Source organism: Eurosta solidaginis, chromosome 3 (assembly GCF_040869045.1).
Source record: "Eurosta solidaginis isolate ZX-2024a chromosome 3, ASM4086904v1, whole genome shotgun sequence".
Lineage (NCBI taxonomy): Eukaryota > Metazoa > Arthropoda > Insecta > Diptera > Tephritidae > Eurosta > Eurosta solidaginis.
Window position 1 is genome coordinate 227248365 of NC_090321.1, and position 25712 is coordinate 227274076.

General features: G+C 35.4%; 1 protein-coding gene and 1 pseudogene across 3 annotated transcripts in view; one reads left to right on the top strand and one right to left on the bottom strand.

The window, feature by feature from the left end:
• The window catches only part of Sesn (Sestrin), a 516933-nt gene that overhangs the window by 374779 nt on the left and 116442 nt on the right, over nucleotides 1–25712 (top strand). The window lies entirely within an intron of this gene.
• On the bottom strand, nucleotides 6035–6765 carry LOC137243618 (jerky protein homolog-like; annotated as a pseudogene).

Below are 25712 nucleotides of genomic sequence, written 5' to 3' on the forward strand. Positions count from 1 at the left end.
TTCATAAGAGGATAACTCTGAAGCATATTGAAATCTGTTGATGTATCATTAAAATACCTGTAAAACTTTTCTTCAACCATTTTGTCAAAGTTAGGTGACCGTAAGGGTGCTGGTTGGTCCGCTTCAAAACCGTTCAATACTTATCAAAGTACTTCGAAAATACTTACAAGTACTTTACTTGTACTTCAACAATTCATGTACAAGTACCTCGATACCTAAACTTGTACTCATTTTTCGAAGTACTGAGGTACTGATACTTGTACTTGTACTGGTACTTTTTCTTTACAGGTCTGGTTTCCTAAAAAAATGGTCTAGATTGGTATACATACATATGTATGTATCCCATACAACCGATTTTTCAGATAAGATAACTTCTTTCTCACTTTAATAGATAAGCTTGCAATTTAACAATATGTCATATGTACGTTATTGTCTGAAAAATTGTTGAGATCGGTCGTATATAAAATATATATCCCATACAACTGATTGCTCAGATATTATGAGCTTTTGAAATTTCAACGCATTATTGTTCAGCTCCATTCATTTAAGGTATGAGGCCTTTGTCACAGCTGAAGACAGTTCTTACTTGTTTTTGTTTTTATAAAAATACATATTTACATACATATACTCCTTTTTTATTTTTTATAGACATACTCTTGTTGTACAATTATAAATTCACTATTATAGTTACTCGTAAACAATATCTGAGAAAAACATATTAAAACAAGTAAGAACGAAACTGGCTTCGGCTGTGCCGAAAACTTCATACCTTTCATGAATGGGGCTGAACAATAATCTTATCCCATTCGTAATATTCAAATAATCGGCTCTATAAGATATGACATATATAGTACAACATATGTACATACCTAGCGATATTTTAAGATAAATATAAAATACAAAAATAGGTAGGAACTTTGTGTGATGCAAAGTTTCGCGTTTTTTGTGGTCTGCATGAAAAAACTATGACCATGAATCACTTATTTCATCAATATATGACGTAAGCGTAAGCATTTGGTGAAACTTGAAGGTTCTAGCTCTTAAAATGGGACAGACATTACGAAAATTTTCTTATCTGAACAATCGTTTGTATGGGATATATACTATATATACCACCGATCTATACAATTTTTTCAGGCAACAATGACTGCCCTATGCGTAAGCACTCGGTGAAATTTGAAGCCTCTAGCTGTTAAACTGAGGTAGTAATTACGAAAAGCTTCTTATCTGAACAATCGGTTATAGGGGATATATGCTATATATACGACCGATCTCATTCATTTTTTCAAACAATATGTACAAAATACGAAACTATGCGGTGAAGTTTGAAGCTGCAATCTATTAAATTGAGGAAGATATGACAAAAATCCTCAATTTCCGAAAAATCGGTTGTATAGGGGATACATGCTATAGTGGTCCGATCCGGTCGGTTCCGACAAATTTCTAATGGGACACCCAAATATATCAGCTCACCAAATTTTATCAAGATATCTCAAAAATGTAGGGACTCGTTTGCATACAAACAGACAGACGGACATGGCTAAGTCCGCTCAACTCTTTATCCTGATCATTTCGGTATACTTATTGGTGGGTCTATCTCTTTTCCTTTAAGGACTTAGAATTTTGAGATTCATGAAAGGTATGACTTTAATGACTTTGTTAGTTTATAGTGTCTAGACAATTTGTCACTTTATCTAAACAACTATTATTAACAACAAAAGTTATATGAAATATTAACGCAATTTTTGTTTATATTATTATCATCATCATATGCAAGCATAATTGCTGTTTTTTTTCTTGGATTATACATATTTTAAGTTTATCAAATATAAACATTAGAACGAGTTATAACAAAAAAAATTTAAAAAAAAGTCCAAATAATTACTTTTTCCTCTTATGCGGTAAGGTATGATTTAAATATTGTAGATTTTGTCCAGGGCACATTTTGGAATGTTTGTTTAGTTCAGTTTGATAAGTTCATGGGCGTAGCGTTGTCCACCAAAGGGCAAAATTATTTTTGAGGACTTGAGCTTGTATTTGAACCCATATCTGGGAACATGTTTGTGTGTTTTCTCCATTATCTTGATGTTCTTTAAATAAGTTAGGGTTCCTTATTAATTAAATAAACAATTTTTTCTAATCTTACAGCTTTAAGCGGGACTAGCAATGCCAAAAATATCACATATATATTTTAGCCCCGATAGGAGACGGTTAAAGTGGTAAAAAAATTCTCTGAACTCATAGGTAGGTAGGTTGAACTGGCCGGTCCATGAGGACCTCACATAGACTGATTGAGTCCGTAGTGTTACCAGAAGTTTGTTTTAACGACCAAACTGAAAAACCCTATCAAAAACCAAGACCTATGTTATAAAATAACTCCGTCCTCTTGGCAAATACTAGAAGCTTCCTAGGACTTAAGCCACTTGCTGCTTCTAGATCTGACAGCTGTATCACTCCTAATAGCTGGAGTCTTAGCCTGGCAAGTGCAGGGCACGAGCACAGAACGTGCTCGATCGTTTCCTCCTCCAACCCGCACTTCCTACGCCTGCTATCACTGACCAAGCCTAATTTAAAGGCATGTGACGCCAGAAGGCAGTGTCCAGTCAGAATACCCGTCATGAGTCTACAGTCCTCTCTTTTTAATGATAGAAGCAACTGTGTTAGTCTAAGGTTGTAAGACCTACACATAATCTTCGACACTTTACAGCCCCGCGCTTGAACCCACGCCTTTTCATATCATTTTAATAAAATTTTGTTTCTAATACCTTAAATCGATATTAATATAGTTGGCGATATCACATATAAAGTTTGAAACCGATTTGAAACGGTTAAGACGTGTGGAAATAAGGTTCAATTTCTGATTACGCTGCCTCAATATGTTAAAATATGAAATTTAACAAAATTTATATATGATATTGCCTATTATGTTATTATCGAGTTTAATTAAATTTAAACAATTTGAGTCATAGAGAAATCTTTTTTATTTGACACCTGCGCGACACCCCTAAGTCACCCCCAATCGTGAACAAAATGTATATGGTATTACTGTTTGAAAGGGTAACATTGAAAAATAACAGAAATTTGATTTATAAAGACCATCCTAGTATACATTTGTATTGTAACGAATTTTGCGGAATTCCGATTATTCCGAATTATTTTGAACCTTCTGATATTGTTCGAATCTCTGAACTGTCGAATAAATAACTAAAATATTCAGTATAACAAAACGTTCTTTATTTAGACTAATTTGGGAGTAGTACAATTATCGTATGCTTCACTAAAAAAAATAATAAGTACAAGGCGCGATAACCTCCGAAGAGATCTAAGGCCGAGCTTCTCTTCCAATTTGCGTCGTGCTCCTCTTGATTTTCCCTACAAAGTGGCCGGGCGGGACCTACATGTTTTATGCCGACTCCGAACGGCATCTGCAAGGCAGATGAATTTTCACTGAGAGCTTTTCATGGCAGAAATACACTGTTAAAATCAAACTGACTGATTATTCCTCAGCTTGCGCTGCTTTTATACCAATGGTCACCAAAATTAAAACTGTGGTTGTGTTAGTAAGAATAAAATCATTATATTGACAATAGTTTAGTAGTTGATAAAACAGCAATGAGATAGGACGTATGCACACATGTTTACTGAAACACAAAAAATAATACGTAAATATGCCATACAAATACTTTTTTTTACTTGGGTCTAAGAAAAAATTTTAACAAAATATATTGCTAATATTTAACCATTAAAACATTATGCGCATGGGCGTTTATTTGCAAAATATCTATTTGGAAACGCGCAAATACAAATAAAAATAAAAACAATAGCCCCCCTGATATTGCTATAAAATACTAAACGAAAGAGAATAATAATGTGCGCAAAGTGAGTGCGAATAATTACTTCACTATCTGACGAACACTGTTTTATACTCCCTGTTCCCTCGTTCGCATATTTCTCCTAGGGTCTAGACTTTTCACGAACATGCCTTCTGGAACAGTTGTGTCTCATACTTGGTTATTTAGCTTTATGCGTATGTGTGAATAAGGGAACGTACGCAAATTACGTGACCCCTTTAGGGGGAGGGGGAGTTTCTTTAGGTATTACACCTGGTCACAGGGGGATGGGAGGGATTGAGACTTTCTTTTTCTAGAAAATCTAGCCATTTTTTTGTAGAATTTATTTCGCGTCAAAAATTTCCATGAAAAATCATCAGAAAAACGTGCAAGGTAATGCAGTGGACGACGTGTCTCGCGTGCGACCTCTGCATGTCCTCTCCAAAAGAGATCTTATGTATCGTGGAGCAAAGCGCGGAGTGGATAGACATCGGGGCTGAGGAAACTCCTGATGCTATTGCTCCCATAATCTACGATGTATCCCAGTGGCTTGATGCTGGAAGCGTATTAGTTAAAGTTGAATTAGATGAAAAGAAATAAAAAAGAAAAAGACTTTATAAATTAAGTTGTTGTTCGAATATTTTTTTAAATATATTTTTTCTTCTTAATATTATTAACTTATAATTATATGTATGCACACACGCTTCGCGTAACGCGGCGGGTGCCGAATTAATAAAAACAAATATAAATCAAAAACATTTTTTTTTAAGTTAGCAAAAAATACTTTAAAATAATACTACGTGAAAACTAAAGGGGAGGAGGGGGGGGGGGGGAGGTCTTTAAAATATACTACCGACGGTCACTGAGGGGGGAAGGGACAACAAGTTGTAGAATATGTGTCACGTAGTTTGGGTTCGTTCCCTAACAACTTCTGCTCTTAGTTGATGATAACGTGATGTGTAATTGTTTCTTTTTTTCGTGCATATTTATGTGAAATAATATCTCTGCTTCAAGCTGCTGGTTATGTGGCGATATTTAGTAGCATCATAGTGATGTATAGAACTGCTAATATTCGGCAAAGTATATACTAAATATCAATATTTATATAATAATGCACTCAAGTATGTCTCCACTATTCTCCACTTTCGATTTTGGTATGCGTTATACACTATGATCGAAAAAATGCGTGTCTCCAATATTTCTTCATACCTACTACTATGTATGTGTAATTGCAGATGATCGTTTTTTCAGTCGCAAACGCAGATGTACATACATATATGTCAGTTAAAAAAACACGACCTTGGTATTAAAATTTCAATGTGAGTGACCCTTAAAATGCAGTTAAAAACAGTAAATATTGCACTGTGTACTCGTACCTAAGATAAATATTGTAACGAACTTCGGGAAATTCCGCTTATTTGAAACCTTCTGCTAACGTTCGAATAGCTAAACTTTTGAATAAATCACTCCAACATTTTGTATTATAAAATGGACTTTATTAGACTACTTTGGGAGTAGTACAACTGTACTTCACTTCGCAACTGATAGCGTGTTACAATCAAACTGATTCCTGACTACTCAGCTTGCGCTGCTTTTATACTCTCCGTCGCTTCTTCACACATTTCTACTAAAGTCTAGACGTTTCGCCTTTTGCTGTATCTCCTGCTTTGTCATTTCTATATCAGTGGAGTCTGGATATAGTGAAATAATTTCTGCAAGGCCTATTCACAGTATCCAGGTTGTTCACTATATTAAGGTTGACATTTTTTTAACTTGGTTTATTAGCTTTAAATTCATGTTTGTTTATGTAAACAAAACAGATTATTTGTATAAAATAATATTTTGAAAAATACATATATATTATTGAAAGAATTTACGAATAGATGTTTGCTTTTTGTGTTCGGAAATTGACCGCTTTTTTTGGACCGCTTTTTCGCGTAGACTTTTCAGTACTAGTATGCCAGCATAGTCAGTGGTGTTAGCTTAAGCCCATGCGATAGCTATATCGAAGCTTTTAACGGCTTCAGTAGCTTTTATTGAATTTCCGATCTGTCCTTCGCCTTGGTTGTCATTACCAGATTCTTCAGTATCCATGGCGTAATTATCTAAATCAATTTCTTCGTCAACTTGGATTGAATTCCACTTCTCAATATCTTGCTCAGTGTAGGTTTCCTAAAGCAAATAATTTTCACATACAAACTTAATTAACAGGTGCTTGTCAAGAGGGTGAATAAAGTTACCTCCGGTAATACAATTTGAAGCAGACCATGTATATCACGAACTTCTTTACATATTTCCTGCAATATTTTTTGACGAAGTAAGCTCAAAGGAATATCATCGTCTTCATCCTCGCTTTCATTGGCTTCTGTAGTATTTAAGCATTCTAATAAAGACTTCCAACATTTTACTATTACATTCGCCTGCAGCTGGTTCCAAGCAAGCATTAAAAATGATACAGCATCCTTTAAAGTTAAATGTTTTAGAAATTGTGTGATGCCATCCTTTCCTACAGCTAAAAGCAGGAGATGCTTTGTGTAATACAGCTTAGTTAAGCGAATCACATTTTGATCCATAGGCTGAATTAAAGGCGTCACATTTGGAGGCATATAAATCACGAATATGGATCCATCAGCAGTTCTAAGTTCATCTTCTTGAGGATGGCAAGGTCCGTTAACAAGCAAAATGATAGCTTTGGCTGGTAATCCTTTCTGTAGTAAATACTTTTGAACCTAATATCAATTAAAAACGAATAAATACTCTGCAAAAATGTCAGGAGTTCCGATAGTCTACCGGGATGTCATAAGCCTTAAAAGAGCGCGGCTTCTTGGCATGCCCAATTATTAACGGTTTGACTTTTGACGGTTCTGGCCTTTTCTGCTTTCCTCCCCGGCGCTGGTTTTTCTGTTTGACTGACATACGTTCTTTCAGGAAGCATTTTCCAAAACAAGCCGGTCTCGTCTGCATTATGTACTTGGTCCTCGCAAAGCTTCAATTCGTAAATACTGTTTCTGAGTTTATGCTTAAAGGGATCAGTTTCCTGGATATCGGATGAAAGTTTCTCGCCACACACTTTTAAAAGTCGGGGCTGGCATGAAAGTTATCTTCTTTTTCCTTAAAGTCAGCGTGCAGCTTTATTGCTTTTTTCTTAAGCATTTCCCCAGTAATTGGACAATTTATGTTTCGTTGAGCTATATACCACGTATATAACATCTTCTTCATGCGGGGATACTCGCCTTTTCTAAGTCTTCCGCTTAGATGCACCGACTGTCTGGTGGGATATAATACTACGAGCATTTTTTTTATTCCCGAAACTGTTGATTTGGCCACGCCATAAATCTTTGCTAAGGATGAAACACTAGCACCTTTCTTGAGTTTTTGAGCAATTTCAAGTTTTCGCTTTAATGGAAGGAATTTCCTCACAGGTATGGTAACACTTAATTTATTAGCACATAAACACTTTTAAAAACACATTAAAATAGTACAAATTCACTCAGAAGTGTTTTGCACCCGACAAGAGACAAACAAAGACTGTCACCAAATACATAGCAGCAGCTTTTCCAGTAAAAAACATAAAATGAGAAATTTCGGGGAATACCCGACTTATTTCTGTTTAAGTTTTGTTTTTTTTTCACAGTTTATGTTTACCATTGCGTTTAAACCTTGTTCACTATTTCGAGTTTTCGATAGTTCACTATTTAAAGTACTCAATGTAAATTTTTTGCGTTCACTATATCGAGGTGTTCATTATACCGGGGGTTCACTATACCCAAACTCCACTGTACATGTATATTTGTAGTTTATGTTTATCTTATAGCCATATGCGGGTGTATGCGTGAATACTGCTTCGGCTGGTGATTACATGTGTTTGTGAGTATCTCTTCGTTGCCTTGTATGCATGTGTGTAAATTATGCTTGATTTGTTTACGTATATACGAGTGGCTGCTTAGTATCAGCTTAGTGATGCTAATATTCGTCACAATATTTATTGTTTAAAGAGTTATCGATAAATACGACTCTATATATATAAATATATTGTAATGCACTTCAAATAATAGTAGCAGAATTGTATATACATATTTGCAAATACTATTTATCAAATTGAGGGCCAATAGTAATTGCTACTGAAGAAGTATGGGTTATATACACTGCTGCCGAAATTGATAGGCACAAATCTTAAACAATTTTTTTCGAAAAATACAAATTCCATGGAGATTATCAGCCCTATTCTGCATTTCGACTTGGACTGGAATTTTTTCGATTTGGCAATTTTGGTATTCTGTGTTCCAATCTCTTTCGATCCAACTTCGAATCGTTCGATTATTTGTATTCTGCATTTCGATCGTAGTTCCGTTTTTCTAAGTTGCAAATTAGTTGGCGGAAAAATATTTTCTTTTTATTTTTTTATTAATTTATAACAGAATTTTAACAAAAATGTAAGTAAAACTTGTTAAGAAACGTAGAAGGCTTGATGATGATTTTTTATATGTTTCCAGGTCAAAAACAACATGTCGATGTCCAAGTCCTTGGACGTATTTGCCCCGCAAAAGTATCTAAACATTGTTAAGTCGAAAGTTTTTTTTGAACCTAAATAAGAAAATAAGTCTTTAAACTTTACCACTTTTAAGTTCAATTTCTTACAATTCGTCACTCATCTCAAATGGATTACACAAATCTCGCAATATTTGCCTTTCCATTCTCGCCTGGCAATTTTCGTATGCGTTGCTTTCCAACTCCATAAATAATGCCGCGGCTACTGATTCCATTATAATAGACAGCTATAATTTGTGTCTGTTCGTTGGGTCCAGTTATATGCCAAAGCAAGCTGCCGGCGTAGAGGAAGGTGAAGCGAAAACGTAAACAATCCTTGCGGAAAGAATAAATAAACCTTTATAAAGTAATTTAGGCCAGTGCAATGAAATTAGCATCCTTAAAATTCAGAAAATGTCAACTATATTCGTGCAGGAATCCGTTTTAACAAAACTCGGTAGTCACGGCAGGGAATTGGCCAAAAGAACGACAAAACACATTTACAACTATGAAAGCACTTCACTCAAAAAAATATAACACTGCGGCAATATATTCTATTGCTTTTTTTGTAGAAAATGGCGTGGATAATAAAATATAAACGTTTTTCAGTGTTTTTTTTTTTAATTTTCTTTAATTTATTTTGTTCCAATGTTTAAACATTCCGTACCAACAGCTGATTTCGAAAAATTATTTGCTCTTCCTCTTCTCTTTACGATTCCGTCGTAATGCAGAATACCAAACTTCGATTAAAGCGGAGCGTAGAACGGGAACGTAATCGAAATGCAGAATAGGGGTGTATATAATCATATTTTCGAAAAGTGTTATTAAAATTTGAAAGTACTTAGCAAAAATTTTCAGTATATTTTTGTAAATGTAGCCAATTCAATTTTGACATAAGAAAGAACATATCATGAAAAAAAGAAGCAACCGCTTGAAATAATCGGAACGCACACATCTGTATTGGGAATAAGGATTGCTCCGTAGACGTGCCAATTATATTAGGCGAGATTAAGAGAAGGCGAGAGGCGTACATGATCGACCAAGTTGCTCGTAACATTAAAAAGAGAAGGCTGTAGAGTCTACAGTGTACACATATAATGGGTATTCTGACTGGACACTGCCTTCTGGCGTCGCATACCTTAAACTTAGACTTTGTCAGTGATAGCAGATGTGGGAAGTGCGATGTGCGCTAAGCTAAGACTCTAGCTATAAGGAGTTAGACAGCTGTCAGATCTAGAATCCGGAAGTGGCATAGGTCCTAGATAGCTGCTAGTAATTGCCAAGAGCACGGAGTTATTTTATTACATACATAGGTCCTAGTTTTTGATAGGGGTTTTCAGTTTGGTCGTTAAACAAAGTTCTGGTAACACTACGGCCTCATTCAGTCTATGTGAGGTCCTCATGGACCGGCCAGTTCAACCTAACCTAACTTAACCCCCCACATTAGACCACGTGGAAATTTCATACAAGCAAAACACAAAATTTTTCGCTACCACCCTGTCAAAACTTTAAAAGAGGTTTTTCTCCTATTAATTCTCCGTTTGGTTTTGAATAAAAGATATATTTTTGCAAAGATACTCATCTAGCGCACATTTCGTCAATACAAGTCCTTAAAAGATCTGACTAACTTTAGTTTTTATCCACGTTTTTTCTCAAACTGACACCCTGTGTTCGCGCCAGATTTAAAAAAAATTAGAAAATGTTATTATGGATATTTATATTATTTGTGAGTAAACAAATTGCTATCTTTTTAATATTCTTCACTGTGTAAAACTCAAAACTAAGATAAAATAGGTAATTCATAGAGAAAAATTCAAGTTCGCCTTTTTACAGGGTGCTTAAAGCTTTTTTTTTTTGTGAAACCCTCAAAATTTCGGTTTCACGGTATATCTTGATATGTTCTAATATACATTCAAGTTATTGTAGACGTGGCAGATTCGTAAATTTGTGGACTTAGTGTGAATGACCTCAATAAAAAGTCAATAAATTTAAACTAAACAAGTAAGGAAGGCTAAGTTCGGGTGTAACCGAACATTACATACTCAGTTGAGAGCTGTGGAGACAAAGTAAGGGAAAATCACCATGTTATAAAAAGAACCTAGGGTAACCCTGGCATGTGTTTGTATGACATGTGTATCAAATGGAAGGTATTAAGGAATATTTTAAGAGGAAGTGGGCCATAGTTCTATAAATGGACGCCTTTTAGGGAAATCGCCATAAAGGTGGACGGGGCCTGACTCTAGAATTTGTTTGTACGATATGGGTATCAAATGAAATGTGTTAATGATAATTTTAAAAGGGAGTGGGCCTAAGCTCTATAGGTGGACGCCTTTTCCAGATATCGCCATAAAGGTGGACCAGGGGTGACTCTACAATTTATTTTGTACGATATGGGTATCAAATAAAAGGTATTAATAAGTATTTTAAAAGGGTGTGGGCCTAAGTTCTATAGATGGACGCCTTTTCGAGATATCGCCATAAAGGTGGACCATGGGTGACTCTAGAATTTGTTTGTACGATATGGGTATCAAATGAAAGGTGTTAATGAGTATTTTAAAAGGGCGTGGGCCTAAGCTCTATAGGTGGACGCCTTTTCGAGATATCGCCATAAAGGTGGACCATGGGTGACTCTAGAATTTATTTTGTACGATATGGGTATCAAGTGAAAGGTATTAATGAGTATTTTAAAAGGGAGTGGGCCTAAGCTCTATAGGAGGACGCCTTTTCGAGGTATCGCAATAAAGGTGGACCAGGGGTGACTCTAGACTTTGTTTGTACGATATGGGTATCAAATGAAATGTGTTAATGATAATTTTAAAAGGGAGTGGGCCTAAGCTCTATAGGTGGACGCCTTTTCCAGATATCGCTATAAAGGTGGACCAGGGGTGACTCTAGAATTTATTTTGTACGATATGGGTATCAAATGAAAGGTATTAATAAGTATTTTAAAAGGGCGTGGGCCTAAGTTCTATAGAGGGACGCCTTTTCGAGATATCGCCATAAAGGTGGACCATGGGTGACTCTAGAATTTGTTTGTACGATATGGGTATCAAATGAAAGGTGTTAATGAGTATTTTAAAAGGGCGTGGGCCTAAGCTCTATAGGTGGATGCCTTTTCGAGATATCGCCATAAAGGTGGACCATGGGTGACTCTAGACTTTGTTTGTACGATATGGGTATCAAATGAAAGGTGTTAATGAGTATTTTTAAAAGGGAGTGGGCCTTCGTTCTATAGGTGTTTTCCTTTTCGAGATATCGCCAAAAAGGTGGACCAGGGGTGACTTTAGAATATGTTTGTACGATATGGGTATCAAATGAAAGGTGTTAATGAGTATTTTAAAAGGGCGTGGGGCTTAGTTCTATAGGTGGACGCCTTTTCGAGATATCGCCATAAACGTGGACCAGGGGTGACTCTAGAATATGTTTGTACGATATGGGTATCAAATTAAAGGCATTAATGAGAGTTTTAAAAGGGAGTGGTGGTAGTTGTATATGTGAAGGCGTTTTCCAGATATCGACCAAAATGTGGACCAGGGTGACCCAGAACATCATCTGTTGGATACCGCTAATTTATTTATATATGTAATACCTGCCAATAATATGGTAGGTGTAACAACCATTTTATAAAGTTTTTTCTAAAGTTATATTTCGCGTCAATAAAACAATCCAATTACCTTACCATGTTTCATCCCTTTTTTCGTATTTGGTATATACTTATGGCATTTTTTTCATTTTTGGTAATTTTCGATATCGAAAAAGTGGGCGTGGTCATAGTCGGATTTATGGTGTTAAAAGTATCCTAGACAAATTAAATGAAAAAGGGCGGAGCCACGCCCATTTTGAAATTTTCTTTTATTTTTGTATTTTGTTGCACCATATCATTACTGGAGTTGAATGTTGACATAATTTACTTATATACTGTAAAGATATTAAATTTTTTGTTAAAATTTTACTTTAAAAAAAAATTTTTTAAAAGTGGGCGTGGTCCTTCTCCGATTTTGCTAGTTTTTATTAAGCGTACATATAGTAATAGGAGTAACGTTCCTGCCAAATTTCATCATGATATCTTCAACGACTTACAGCTTGCAAAAGTTTTAAATTACCTTATTTTAAAAGTGGGCGGTGCCACGCCCATTGTCCAAAATTTTACTAATTTTCTATTCTGCGTCATAAGTTCAACTCATCTACCAAGTTTCGTCGCTTTATCTGTCTTTTGCAATGAATTATCGCACTTTTTCGGATTTTCGATATCGAAAAAGTGGGCGTGGTTATAGTCCGATATCGTTCATTTTAAATAGCGATCTGAGATGAGTGCTCAGGAACCTACATACCAAATTTCATCAAGATACCTCAAAATTTACTCAAGTTATCGTGTTAACGGACGGACGGACGGACGGACGGACATGGCTCAATCAAATTTTTTTTCGATCCCGATTATTTTGATATATGGAAGTCTATATCTATCTCGATTCCTTTATATATGTACAACCAACCGTTATCCAATCAAACTTAATATACTCTGTGAGCTCTGCTCAACTGAGTATAAAAGTGTATGTAAATATTAACCATTATAACAAAATCTCATAAATTCAGTAGTTAAGTAAAATAGGCTTTACTATTCCAGTTTTGGCATTCGCATACGAGTATAACTTTTTAATAAATTATAAACTAGCTTAATGGTCTCTCATGTGAGATCATCAACAGTTAAACAATACACATATAGTATTCATGCGCGATTGCTCTTTTAATATTTGCATGTAAATTAGGGTGCGCCTTAAAAATCATAATATTTATTTATTAAAATCTTAATTAGTTGTTATTTAATCTACCATTTATGTAATTGACAATGTTTGCTATTCGTCATATGTGCTATGTTTTAATCAAACTTTTGCCATGTTATGATGGTTATTATGTAATGTATGGTTTTTGAAAGTTTTTGTGGCTAACCTTTTTTACAATTTTATGTGCGGACGCAAGTGTCACAATGGCTTTTTTATACTTAAAAGTATTTACAAGGTTCGGTTGAACTAGCCGGTCAATAAATACCTCACATAGACTGAATGTGTCCATAGTGTTGCCAGAATTTGTTTGACGACGAAAAGGAAGAACCACAATCAAGTGCCAGGACTTATGTTATAGAATAACCCTGTGCTATTACCAAACACTAAAAGTTTTCTAGCACCTAGTTTAATTGCTGCCTCGAACAGGCAACTATGCCGCTTCTTATAGCTGGAGCCTTGACGTGGCGAGCGCAGTGCACGAACACAGTATGTGATCATTGCTTCTTCCAGCAGCTCGCAACTCCCACATCTGCTGTTACTGACGAAGCCTAACTTATAAGTCTGTGACGCCAGAAGACAATGTCGCTTTATTATGCCTTAAGTGTTCTCTCTTCAGAGATATAAGCCACTTAGTCAGCCTAATATTTTAGGATTTGCACATGATCTTATAAAGTTCGCAGCCCTATTATGTCGAGAATGTTTGTTTTATAACTTTGCCATTAAAGGATTTCTTGTGTATATTTTCTAAGTGCGAATATAAATATACGGAGGAGTGACATAAGGTCAACGGTCATAACGTCAACTGACTTTATAACCACTTCAAATGGTCACAAGGTCAATTGAAATTGTGGCCATTTGAAATGGTGAAAACGTGAAATTTCAAATGACTACAATGTCAACGGTATAGAAATTATGACCATTCTGAAATGTTCATAAGGTCAAGGAATATTTTCACGAGAGACCAAAAGTTCAATTTTTATTTTCATTTGAACCTATTAAAATGTTAACAACTTTAGAACTAACAGTATCTTTTTCGCTATATTTTTGTTCAGTCGAAAGACAGAATCGGTTCAGGCCGATGAACGTTGTGCCAAGTATTCGAGTGTATAAGTTGTCAAATTCAATTCAGAATTCGAGTACATAAATGAGTTGCGAGGAATTTCTTTTCCTATATTTTGGTTTCTTTTTAACGAAATATCGGATTGAAAATAGGTTCGGCAAGCAGTTCTTTGAAATAAGAAGATAGGAAGAACTTATTCAACTAAAAGTCTTATCAAACTATTTCAAGTTAACCTCTCGTTCATCTTGCAGCGCTTTTTTTTGTGCTGCCTTCTAGTCAGTAAAATGGTTACGGCCCTTTCTCCGATATGGTCTTAAGGTCAAACAGAAATTTCCTAAATGTAATGGCCATTTTCAAAATTTTAAAAAGTTCATAAACTCAGTGACCTTTTGGCCATTAAAGTGGTTTTAAAGCCAATTGGCATTATGGCCAATTAAAGCAGTCATACGTTCAATTGACATTATTACCTTTGATCTTATCTCCCCCACCGAATATACTTGTAACACTGGTTTCCGTAACATGACGAGTATTTGCACCAGTCGCCGCAGTACCACCACAAATATTAATGGCCTAAACAGATAAAATATATCGCATAAACGGCTATGAAGTGATCTAAAATGTCTATGAGAAAAAAAGTATATTGGCCTGGACAGGCATTGGGGAACTGAATGTGTCTGCCAGTGGAGACTTTGGGACTCCGCTGGCCACTTGCTTTTTGCTTCTGGACAATTCCACTTCGAGCCAGCTAATCAAATGTTAGGCTGATACCACCTTATGCCGTGTGTCGAGGTCTTTCTGGCTCGATATTGATACTAGGCGCTAGACGGAGCTATTGGCGTTTTGTGAACGCCATCTCATCCATCCATCTCATCCATGCTGTGGGCCTTAATATAGAGTCATCCAGTCACTTATTGCTAAGCTGTACAGCGTTTTCGAGGACGAGGGTAAATATTTCGGCCAGCTCATATTCGACTCCCTGGAGGATATTTCTAAGATCGATATGTGTCTTTACCATAGCTTGATCATTGCTATGCATTGGCCAAAAAACTGGAAACCCGTTTCAATAGACCAACATAAAATATCCAAGTAAGCTGGACAGCTGGCACCAAAAACCAACCTAACCTCCCTCATTTCAAAGACACTGCTGCGTCCGCCGCAAACATGCTTACTCATTCAAAGCCGTGTTTCAAAAAAGTCTTTGTACCAGAAAAAAATTCGCTAAAAACGCTTGGCTACTATAATAACAAAAAAAAAAAAAAATACTTGCGTGATTCACCTTCGAAAGGATTTAGGCCGAGATTCTTTTCAAAATTGCGTCGTGCTCATTTTTAATTTTTCCTGCATATTTTATGACGATTAATTTGCTTTGGCAGAAATATTCTCCAAGTGTTTGCCAAACCACAACCAACCAGCTTAAACATTTTTTTTTCTAATTGAAGAAACTTTTCCTAAATTTTTGACGGTGCTTTGCCCGGAACTTGAACCCAGGAACTTCAGTGTGGTATGCGGAGCACGCTACTGCCGTGCCACGGCACACCATAATAAAAAACGTGCATGTGTGTATTTGGCAGGCCTTCTTATCTCTATAAAGAACGTGTGAACGTGTAATGAATTTGTATATCACATTTAATCGTAGCGAGTATATAATAAATAGATTGAAATAATTGAGTTTGTCACCTTCGAAGATTTTGAGCATTGCGGCTACGTCTTCTTTTGGCTGTGGGTACAAAATATCATCCCCCTCTTTGCGGATATTTGCGAAGTACCTTTCATTCCCGTCTTTATTAGGGTCCGATTATGCAAACGATTCGGCGTATCCTCAAACTTTGGAAGTTTGGAAAAACTCTCTTTAACCATTCCATGCTGTTATTATTGTTCGGCGTTATCAACTTAACTTCATTGTATCTGATGGATTTGAGCACGATATTAACCACCTTTCTTTCTTCAGAACTCATTTCTGCCCATACGAATTCCGGCGATCTATTCCGGTGCCATCTTCTTATCCATAACCGGGAGTCGCAGCATTTTGTTAAACAAATGTCGCGATAAGGCAGCCTTAAACATTAAAATAAAAATCTGAAACTTTTACGCGCTACCTTTTCGGATATCCAAAACAATATTTTCACTACATCAAAAGGACATTTTTTTTTTGTTTTTTAGTCCACCCTAATATAAACGTTATTGTGGAAGGCAAGATTTGGAAGTATGGCATTTTTACGAAATTTTATCCCGTTTATCTATTATAGCATTTCTGTTTGAACAATTACGTTCAATTCATGTCATAAAAACTAGTAAAACTTGAAGCGGTTTTCCCATATTTTTATAACCAGCTGTACTTGTACACAGAGTATTATAACTTTGATTGGATAACGGTTGGTTGTACAAGTATAAAGGAATCGAGACTTCCATATATCAAAATCATGAGTATCGCGCATCCGTCTGCCCGTTAACACGATAACGTGAGTACACTCAAAAAAAAAGTTATCATCAAGGCGATGCCATCTAGGCTTTAATGTGCAATTTTTGCTTATCTTTTTTTCGTCATCAATGATCTTATGTTATTGACATTTTCGAAATATTATTTTGATACTTGTATTTGCCAAGTTAATAGACTACATACAAATGTAATGCGTTTTATAATCAATCTAATATTAAATGTTATCATAATGAAACTAGGAAATTTATACAGGTATCATTTTGGTACATTTTAAGGCGAAACAAATATTTTCAATGGGCAAATCAATAGTCAAGATACAAAATTGATACTTTTAATTATACTTTTTATAATATTTATCGTTGCATTGATACCACGAAAATGATACCGTTTATAGTTTCCTTTTTGCACATCGTGTATTAAATTAATAGTGATACTTTTTTTTGAGTGTAAATATTGAGATATTCTCACCGACTGCTTATCTGGACCCAGAATAGATTGATATTGAAAATGAGCGAAATCGGATGATAACCACGCCCACTTTTCCACTTTTTATATATATAACACAAAAAAAGATTATTTAGTAAATAATACACCCAGAATGTTGAAATTTTACGTGTGGACTGATATTGAGACTCTTGATAAATAGTTGAAAAAGTTTTTTTTTAAAATGGGCGTGGTCCGGCCAATTTGTGATAAAATCAGTTTTACAGATATTATTAATCATAAATCAAAAATCATTAAACCTATTAATTAGCGAAATGGGTTAAGGACCACGCCAACTTTTATATAAAATATTTTTAAAAGGGTCGTGGACGAATAAAATAAGCTATAACTTTGCAAAAAAGAGCTTTATATCAATGGTATTTCATTTCCAAAGTGGATTTATAACAATAAATAGGAAAAACTTCAAATTTAAAAAAATGGGCGTGGCACCGCCCCTTTTATGACTAAGCAATTTTCTATGTTTCGGGAGCCATAACTCGAAGAAAAATGAGTTCAGGATAGAAACATATGTATATGTATTATTGCGCAGCCTTGTATCACTATTAAGCACACAAAACAAACAACAACGGCATTTCAAGTGTACAGATGGGTATGCGACGTTTGGTTTCACCCGAACTTAGACTCCCTTACATGTTCAAAGTTGCCATTGTCTCCACTTTTTTTATGGTACGCTCTGTCGCCAAAATTCAATTATCCCAAAAAAGAGGCTAATAAATTAAATTATGTACCGACTGTTGTTGTTATTCTATTTGTATTTACATGTTGTTGTTGTTATTGTAGCGATAAGAGCACTCCAAGCCCCAGCTTCATTACCAATGCTCATCCTTATATTGCACTAAATGTACAATTTTCACTAAGAAATACGCAGTGAGCACTCTCACACGATATATATCCGCTCGGGTTGTCATTAACATATTTACTGATGGCTCCAAACTGGACGGGAGGTTATGGGTGGTATATTTTCGTTGAACCTGTGACTAGAGTTCTCTTTACAACTTCCCGACCTTTGTTTCGTTTATCAATCAGATTCCTGTGCCTAAAGATAGGAAAATGGTATGCCTTGGACTCATGTGTCGGCAACACAAAGTCGATCACTGAATCCCGCAGATTTCTTAGTGGAATGGCTCAGCACTTCAATTTTAGCTTTGTGTTGGTACCTGCCTACAAGGCATATTGAAGGCAACTGTATAGCTGATGAGCTGGCCAGGAGGAGTACGATGGTCCACATGCTTTTCTAAAATGATTCATTACGTATATCTTTGGCCTCTTTTAAGTTCCCCAGAACACAATAAGCAGAACTAATATGCTCTGATCAGCGCTTCCTTCATTCGAGTCATCAATGTTGGTCTGGTCTTCTTATGACAAATTACATACAAACAATCTTTTGACTACAGATGCATTGAGGAAGAGAAAAGGGTGCATCATTTTCTGTGCCAATGGGCCTATTGTTGGCCTAAGTGTCTGACTGGGAAGCAATTTCTCGGTCCAGTCCTTTAAACATAACCTTACCTTTCCTACATACATATATAAGAGGTTCTTAATGTGGGATATTTCAATTCCCGTAACCCACTGGGGAGAGTAATTTAATATGATTTTCCTGCTGAACATTTTCGATTATATGTTATTAAATAGTCCAGGTTTATACAAACGAACTATTATGTGACAAAGTGTCGTAAATGAAACTGGCAGATTTTAATTAGTTTTTTTTTTTTTGGTAAAAGAGTTCCTAATAAACCACAATTACATTCTTGCATACATAAATTATCTTATATATCGTGATGGCATAAGCATTGCTCAAATTTGGATGGATATTTGGTTTAGGTACTAAATAAACGGTGGGGCTAAGTGAATTTATGTATGTATGTATGTGTGTGCATTAGAGCGGGTCAAATTGTGTGGATGAATTTTTTTTCCATTAGGAGTATAGCAAAAACGTAATCTACAGATGATTATAAGAAAAATTGCTGAAGACACCATAGCTCTAAGTCCGATTTCGAGTCCCCCACTTTTGCAAAATTGATATTTTGCCATATGAATGTAGGGTTTGGCCAAAAAATCTTCATAGCTTCTGATAGATTTATAGGAAAAATATCATATTGGGCTTACTTTAACCTTCCTATACTCGCGCATTGGTCTCTAAGACCGACGAAACACATTTTCGTAACTATTTTTATGCACGAAAATCTGGAGAAGCCGAGCTCTCTGCTAGCTGTCGGATTTGTGGCTAACTTCGTTTTAGTGCACGCTGTGCGTTCGTGCGAAGCGTATGTGTTGTAGCATTTGGCGCCAATTGGTCCGTGAGACCGACGGGAGTATAGTAAGTTGTTATAGTAAGGCTCAAAACTAACCCAAAATAGATAAATATATACTTTGATATGTATTTTAATATTATTAAGAAGTTTATTTTGTTTTTAAGATGAAGTTCAGATTATATTTTTGTTTTCCTATTACTTAGGAAAAATATCTCAAATTTGAAGACTGATTTGTGATAGACTGAAAGTCTGTAAAATAATTAATAAATGAAGTACTATGCACACTATTTTGTTTCATTGAGCCCGTGCGCGAGTACAGATGTTACAATGATTGGCGCGAGTATAGGAAGGTTAAAGGTATTTTAAGTATATTTCAGAATCTGTATTAATATCTATAGTGTTATTGATTTTTAGTAGAGATATCAGGCTTATATTATGAGAAATATGCCTAAAATGAACAAAAAAAAATTTCAAAAAAACCTATATTTTCTAGTAATAAGCAAAAAAAAAACACAATTTTTATATACATTTTTATCTTATGTAGGCTTTGCTGGTCTAATATAGCTAGTGCAAGAAAAAACTTATAATTTTATCGACTATAACCCTACGTTTCGGCAAGCTCCTTGGCATCATCAGGGGTACAATCTCTATTTCCATAAAAGTAACAAAAAGACAAAACAAAAACAAACAGAAAATTTATTTATGAAAATACATAAATCGCTATACAAAACATTGGTAACAAACTTACATAAAAAGTACTAATTAAATTAAAGCGTAAATATCACACAACATAAAACAACAACATTTAAAACTAAAAACATCCATCAGTACCATGATCGTTAGGTACTTTTGTCATACGAAAAATTTATAAACAAGCCAAATAGCTAGCAGCAATAAACTTGGGGTCTTCTTTTCTATTCATCGTTCTCTCCCTTACCAATTTTTATAATTTTAATGTAATTTATTTAAAAAATTATTTTTTTGCTTAGAATTGACAATTTCGACGTATTTTTTCAAAATAAAAGTAATGTTATGAATGAATCATGTTTTCTGCCATCGGAAGAAAATGCAGTTATGTTGGAATCTATGTATCGTTTACGAAGCACTTCATTTCCAGCTTTAATTTTTTCTCTTGCAAATTTAGATTTATCCGTTACGATAAGTTCACCACGAACGTCTCGAAAATTTATATCTTCGAAAAGGGCTGTTGCTAAACATGAGGCAACTCTATCTGAAACACCAAATCTGTCACACATCATATCAAAATTTATAGCATCGTATCGTTGAGTGTAATATCCTTGTTTCATTGTAACAGATACTTCTGCAACTGCTTCATTTGCAATTTGTGCTTCACCTGTTTCCATATCTGTTCCAAGTGGTTCGTACCCACTCACCATTTAGGTGATTCAATTTTGAATTTCCCCACATATCAATACAATTGTATTACTCTTTCTGACTAAATAATGAGTTATCATACAATTGAACAAAAGAAATAATAAAGTATGAATACTTTTGATGATGAAAAACTAAAAAGCATTTTTCGATCACTTTTTGAAATCATTTTTGAGGTTCTTTAATGACTAAATTTTAATATTTCTAAAAACCAACAAAAAGAATAATCAAATATGCTTACCTTTGATGATCAAAAACTGAATATAGTTTTTCAATCACATTTTGGAATCGTATTTGAATCAAATGTGTTTACTTTAGGTGATCAAAAATTTATAATCATTTTTCATTCAGCTTTCTGTATCTTTTATGAATATATTTGTTGACTGAATAATGAATTTTATACTTGTTGAAATTTTACTTTTCATTAAAAATTTTATTTTTTTCACATACACATATTTTTTCAATCATGAAGCTAAGAAAAAATATATAAAAATTTTATTATTTATGCAAAAGATATTCTTCAAGACAAAAATAATGTAATGCTGCTCGTGAACGAAGATTTCCCTAACCATTTCTCCCGTTCAGCTTCCCAGAAAATACATAGTGATTGGACAATGCATACATAGGTTGTGAGCTATTTGAACCCCAGGTAAGTGAAACTATCTTTACATACCTGGATAGGGCTTCAATATCCCGTATCGTATCCGTATTTTAAGATGCAGATGATAATGCTGATGTTGGATGTTGTAGTCGCAGGTGTATATCGGTCAAGTTTGTTTGCGAGTTAGCTGTGGTTCGAGTAGCTCACTTTCGCATGCTTTCTTCCCCTGCTGAAATAAGATTATTATGTAGTATCCAATTTTGTATGAGATATGAAGAATAAATGCATTATAATGGCATTCAAAAATGATTCAAAAATCTCAACCAAAACGATTGAAATATATTCACGAATATGATCAGAAAATGATTATGAAAAGCAGTCAAATATTACTCTAAAACTATTAAAGCTCAATTTTACAATAATGGTACTCATATAATGTCGCATGTTTGTAATAATTGCGAAGTTGCAAAGTTGCCACTACGGTTAAATGAATGCCCCATGGCAAAAGCTGGAGACATTGGTGCTTTATCGGCAACCGTATCGGTAACGTTTTAACAGCTGATTCGACCAACCTTATGAGAATCAATGCAATCGATTATTGGTGCCGCTAAAGTCGTAACCGTATCGTAGCCAACCAATTGGGTTTTGGTTTACCGTCGTAACGATAAACAGCTGATTACGTTAGGGATACGGATACAGCGATACGACATACGGCACCAATGACTCCAGCTAAACCGTGATGGCAAAACTATTAGAAGTCAGCTGTTTAATTTGTTTATTGTCATTTGTAAAAAGTAAACATTTAAAAATGCCGAGAATAAGCGAAAAACAAAAACTGCTTAATTTATTACAAGTAGCAGCAATAAATGATTTGATGATTGTCGAATTTTTTTGTGAGGACGAAGGTAATAACCTAAATTGTATTTTGCTTCGTATGAGTAAAGTTTTGTATTTTTTTCTAGAAGAGAAAGGAAGAAAAGAAGATAAAATATTGGAGGAACTTCAGTTTGTTTTTTGCCCTAGGTGAAGGATGCAGATACAGTGTGCCGTTTATTCAAAATAGCGTTCCAAAATGTAAGAAGTTTGTAAAAGAAGTGTTATGGGAGCTTGATGAGAGCAGATTCAAGAGGGATGATGAGGTCTTCAACAAATCACGTTCTTGTAAACAGTTCCCTCTGGGAACACAATTAGCAATCGTATTATATCGCTTAGGCTCAAGCGGTGAAGGTGCTACTTTATCCAAGATTGCCGGTTTGTTTGGAGTTAGTGATGGTGGTATCATTCAAGTCAGTTTCCGATATTGTTTTGCCAATTGATTTTTAACCGTTCAATTTATCTAAGATTATGACCGAGAGAATTTTCAAAGCGCTATTAAAGTATAAGGATCGTTATCTGTTTTGGCCAAATGTCGATGAACGTAAAAAGCTCGTATCAGAGACCTGGCATGAACTACCGAATTGTGTGGGATACGTCGATGGTACAGAAATTCCATTGGCAGAAAAACCTTCGCAAGACCCACAAGCTTAATTTTCACGCGAGCATCACTATTCTGTTAAAGTTCAAGCCGTTTGTGATAATAGGCTTCAAATAAGACATTTGGTGTTAGGTTATCCAGGTAGCGTTCATGATGTCCGTATTTTTAATAATAGTGAATTGTCCAATGAAGCTGATAAATTTTTTGGAGGAGCTGAATGGATCGCCGGCGACAGTGCCTATAAATTGTCTCGTACAGTTATAACACCATTCAGAGAAAATTCTCGAGAGCTAACACAAAGCCAACGGACTTTCCTTAACAAAATATTCAGCCGTTATAGGATTAGAATTGAACATTGTTACGGCATGCTGAAGGAAAAGTTTGGCAGCTTAAAAAACTTGAGAATTCAAATAAAAGATGAAAATGGCATGAAAAAAGTGAACAAATGGATTATCTGCTGCGTATTGTTGCACAATCTTATGCTACAACAAGACGATCGTTTCGATTACGAACTTGAGCAATCGGAGCACGATGCTGCAGAGTAATTACCAAGTGCTCAAACTAATGAAGGGGAAGCAGTGCGACGAACCATCTACGAAATGTTAAGTTATGCACACAATGAATAAAAAATTTGTACTAACACGTAAATGGTTTCTTACTTTTCCAAACTAAATTCAATATTCCATTAACATGTTTAATCGTCGTCGAATGTCTATAACCCCATATAAAAAATAGTTTGCATACATTTATACAACCAAGAATATCCGGCAGAATTTGCTCTGCTCATTCTCTTCCATTTTATGTTCCATTTTTCTTCCTATTCTTGTGTGTCCCTTATTCGATTTATCTTTCCACTGCAACTTCCACTCCATTACGGGAGCCCTGGAAACAACCCCGACGGTTGCACTGTATTCGATTCTGCACATTCCACCTGTAGACCTGGTAGCAAAGAACATAGCGTTAACAACTGCAACCACCAACCATACGGCCATAGAAGTAAAGCGTCATCAATCACAAGGCGAACAGACTACCTGATTCCCTATCATGACGGCTTTCTGACTGGACACTGCCTTCTGGCGTCACATGCCTTTAAATTAGGCTTGGTCAGTGATGGCAGACGTAGGAAGTGTGGGCTGGAGAAGGAAACGACCGAGCACGTTTTGTGCTCGTGCCCTGCGCTTGCCAGGCTGACTCCAGCTATTAGGAGTGATAAAGCTCTCAGATTCAGAAGCAGCAAGTGGCTTAAGTCCTAGGAAGCTTCTAGTATTTGCCAATAGGACGGAGGTTTTTTATAACGTAGGTCCTGGTTTTTGATAGGGTTTTTCAGTTTGTACGTTAAAACAAACTTCTGGTAACACTACGGACTCATTCAGTCTATGTGAGGTCCTCATGGACCGGCCAGTTCAACCTAACCTAACCTACCTTCCCTCTCCTTAAAGTTGCGCCTAAGTAAGGAAAAATAATTGTTCTATTTCTTTTGCATTTAATTTAAAGAAGACCGCTAAACACTTATAAGCTTGTTAGGAATATCTACTAAAGCATTGTTCCCTCTAAATCTGTACGCAAAGCAGCAATCCAACAAAACCATTTTAATAGGAAACTAAAATAAATTTGAAACGCAGTTATTTTGAAAATAGATGTTCAATTATGGAGTTTCGCACTCCCTAATTTAATTAATGCTGATTTAAATAATATTTTTTAAGTAATGCTAATAATTTAAAAAATGCTTTACATTTTAGCAACTTATGGTTTATTAGAACTTTTCAATCTCTCGTCCTCCAATCTTATCTTTTCCATTTCGATTCTTTCTTCTTTCTCTATTTGTAGTTTCTGCAACTTGAATTTGTTTTCCTTTTTTTTCTTTTTCGAACTCCAATTTTTGTGATTCCAATTCTACCTTTTTAGTTTGAATTTCAAGTAATAATGCAAATAGGTTCGAGTTGTGAGATCTCTTCAAATTTCTTTTTGGTGTATTGGTATTGCTTTGCGTGGAAGCACTTGATGTGGTGGACAGAACAGACGGACTAACAACAGTCTCTGATGTAGATGATAGCATAATAGACGGACTGACTAATGGACTCTCGGGCAAACTTGTTGAAGATGTTTCGCCGTCAATTTCAGTAAAGATATCTACTTCAATAGGTTCCAGAAGTGAAAGTGGCATGCTCGATTGATATACGGCTGGTGGCTCCAATGTTAACACGACGTCCAAATATTGCGTACAAGTCATCATAAAACCGACACATTTTTTTAATGTACTCTTCAACACTTTTCACATCTCCACTTTCAAGCAATCCTGCACCTGTTTCTCCCTTCCATTTCATGTGGACGAAAAACTTGTTTTAAGGTGCCTCATTATGGTGCGCATAACATCCGATTTGATGCTGCATAAATTTGATGAATTTTGCGTAATGCGCTCATAGAATTTTTGAGCAGTTGGTTTCTATAATAAGTTTATCACATATTAAACAACCTGTTATTGAAAAATGCAAAAATATTACCTCGAAATTTTCTGGATTAGCCTTTACAGTTTCCACTACATCCGCGAGCAAATCTTTGGTTTGCTGTTCTGTCCACCGAAAAGTGCTATTTATACGCCCACGTTTTTTCTGTAAATACGGGTATATTATGCATTTATTTTGTTGTTAGTTATTGTCAGAATATTAAAGTTTAATATACTTACTTCATCCATTTTGGAGAAACTAAAATTAAACAAGTAAGGAAGGCTTAGTTCGGGTGCAACCGAACATTACATACTCAGTTGAGAGCTGTGGAGACAAAGTAAGGGAAAATCACCATGTTGTAAAAAGAACCTAGGGTAACCCTGGAATGTGTTTGTATGGCATGTGTATAA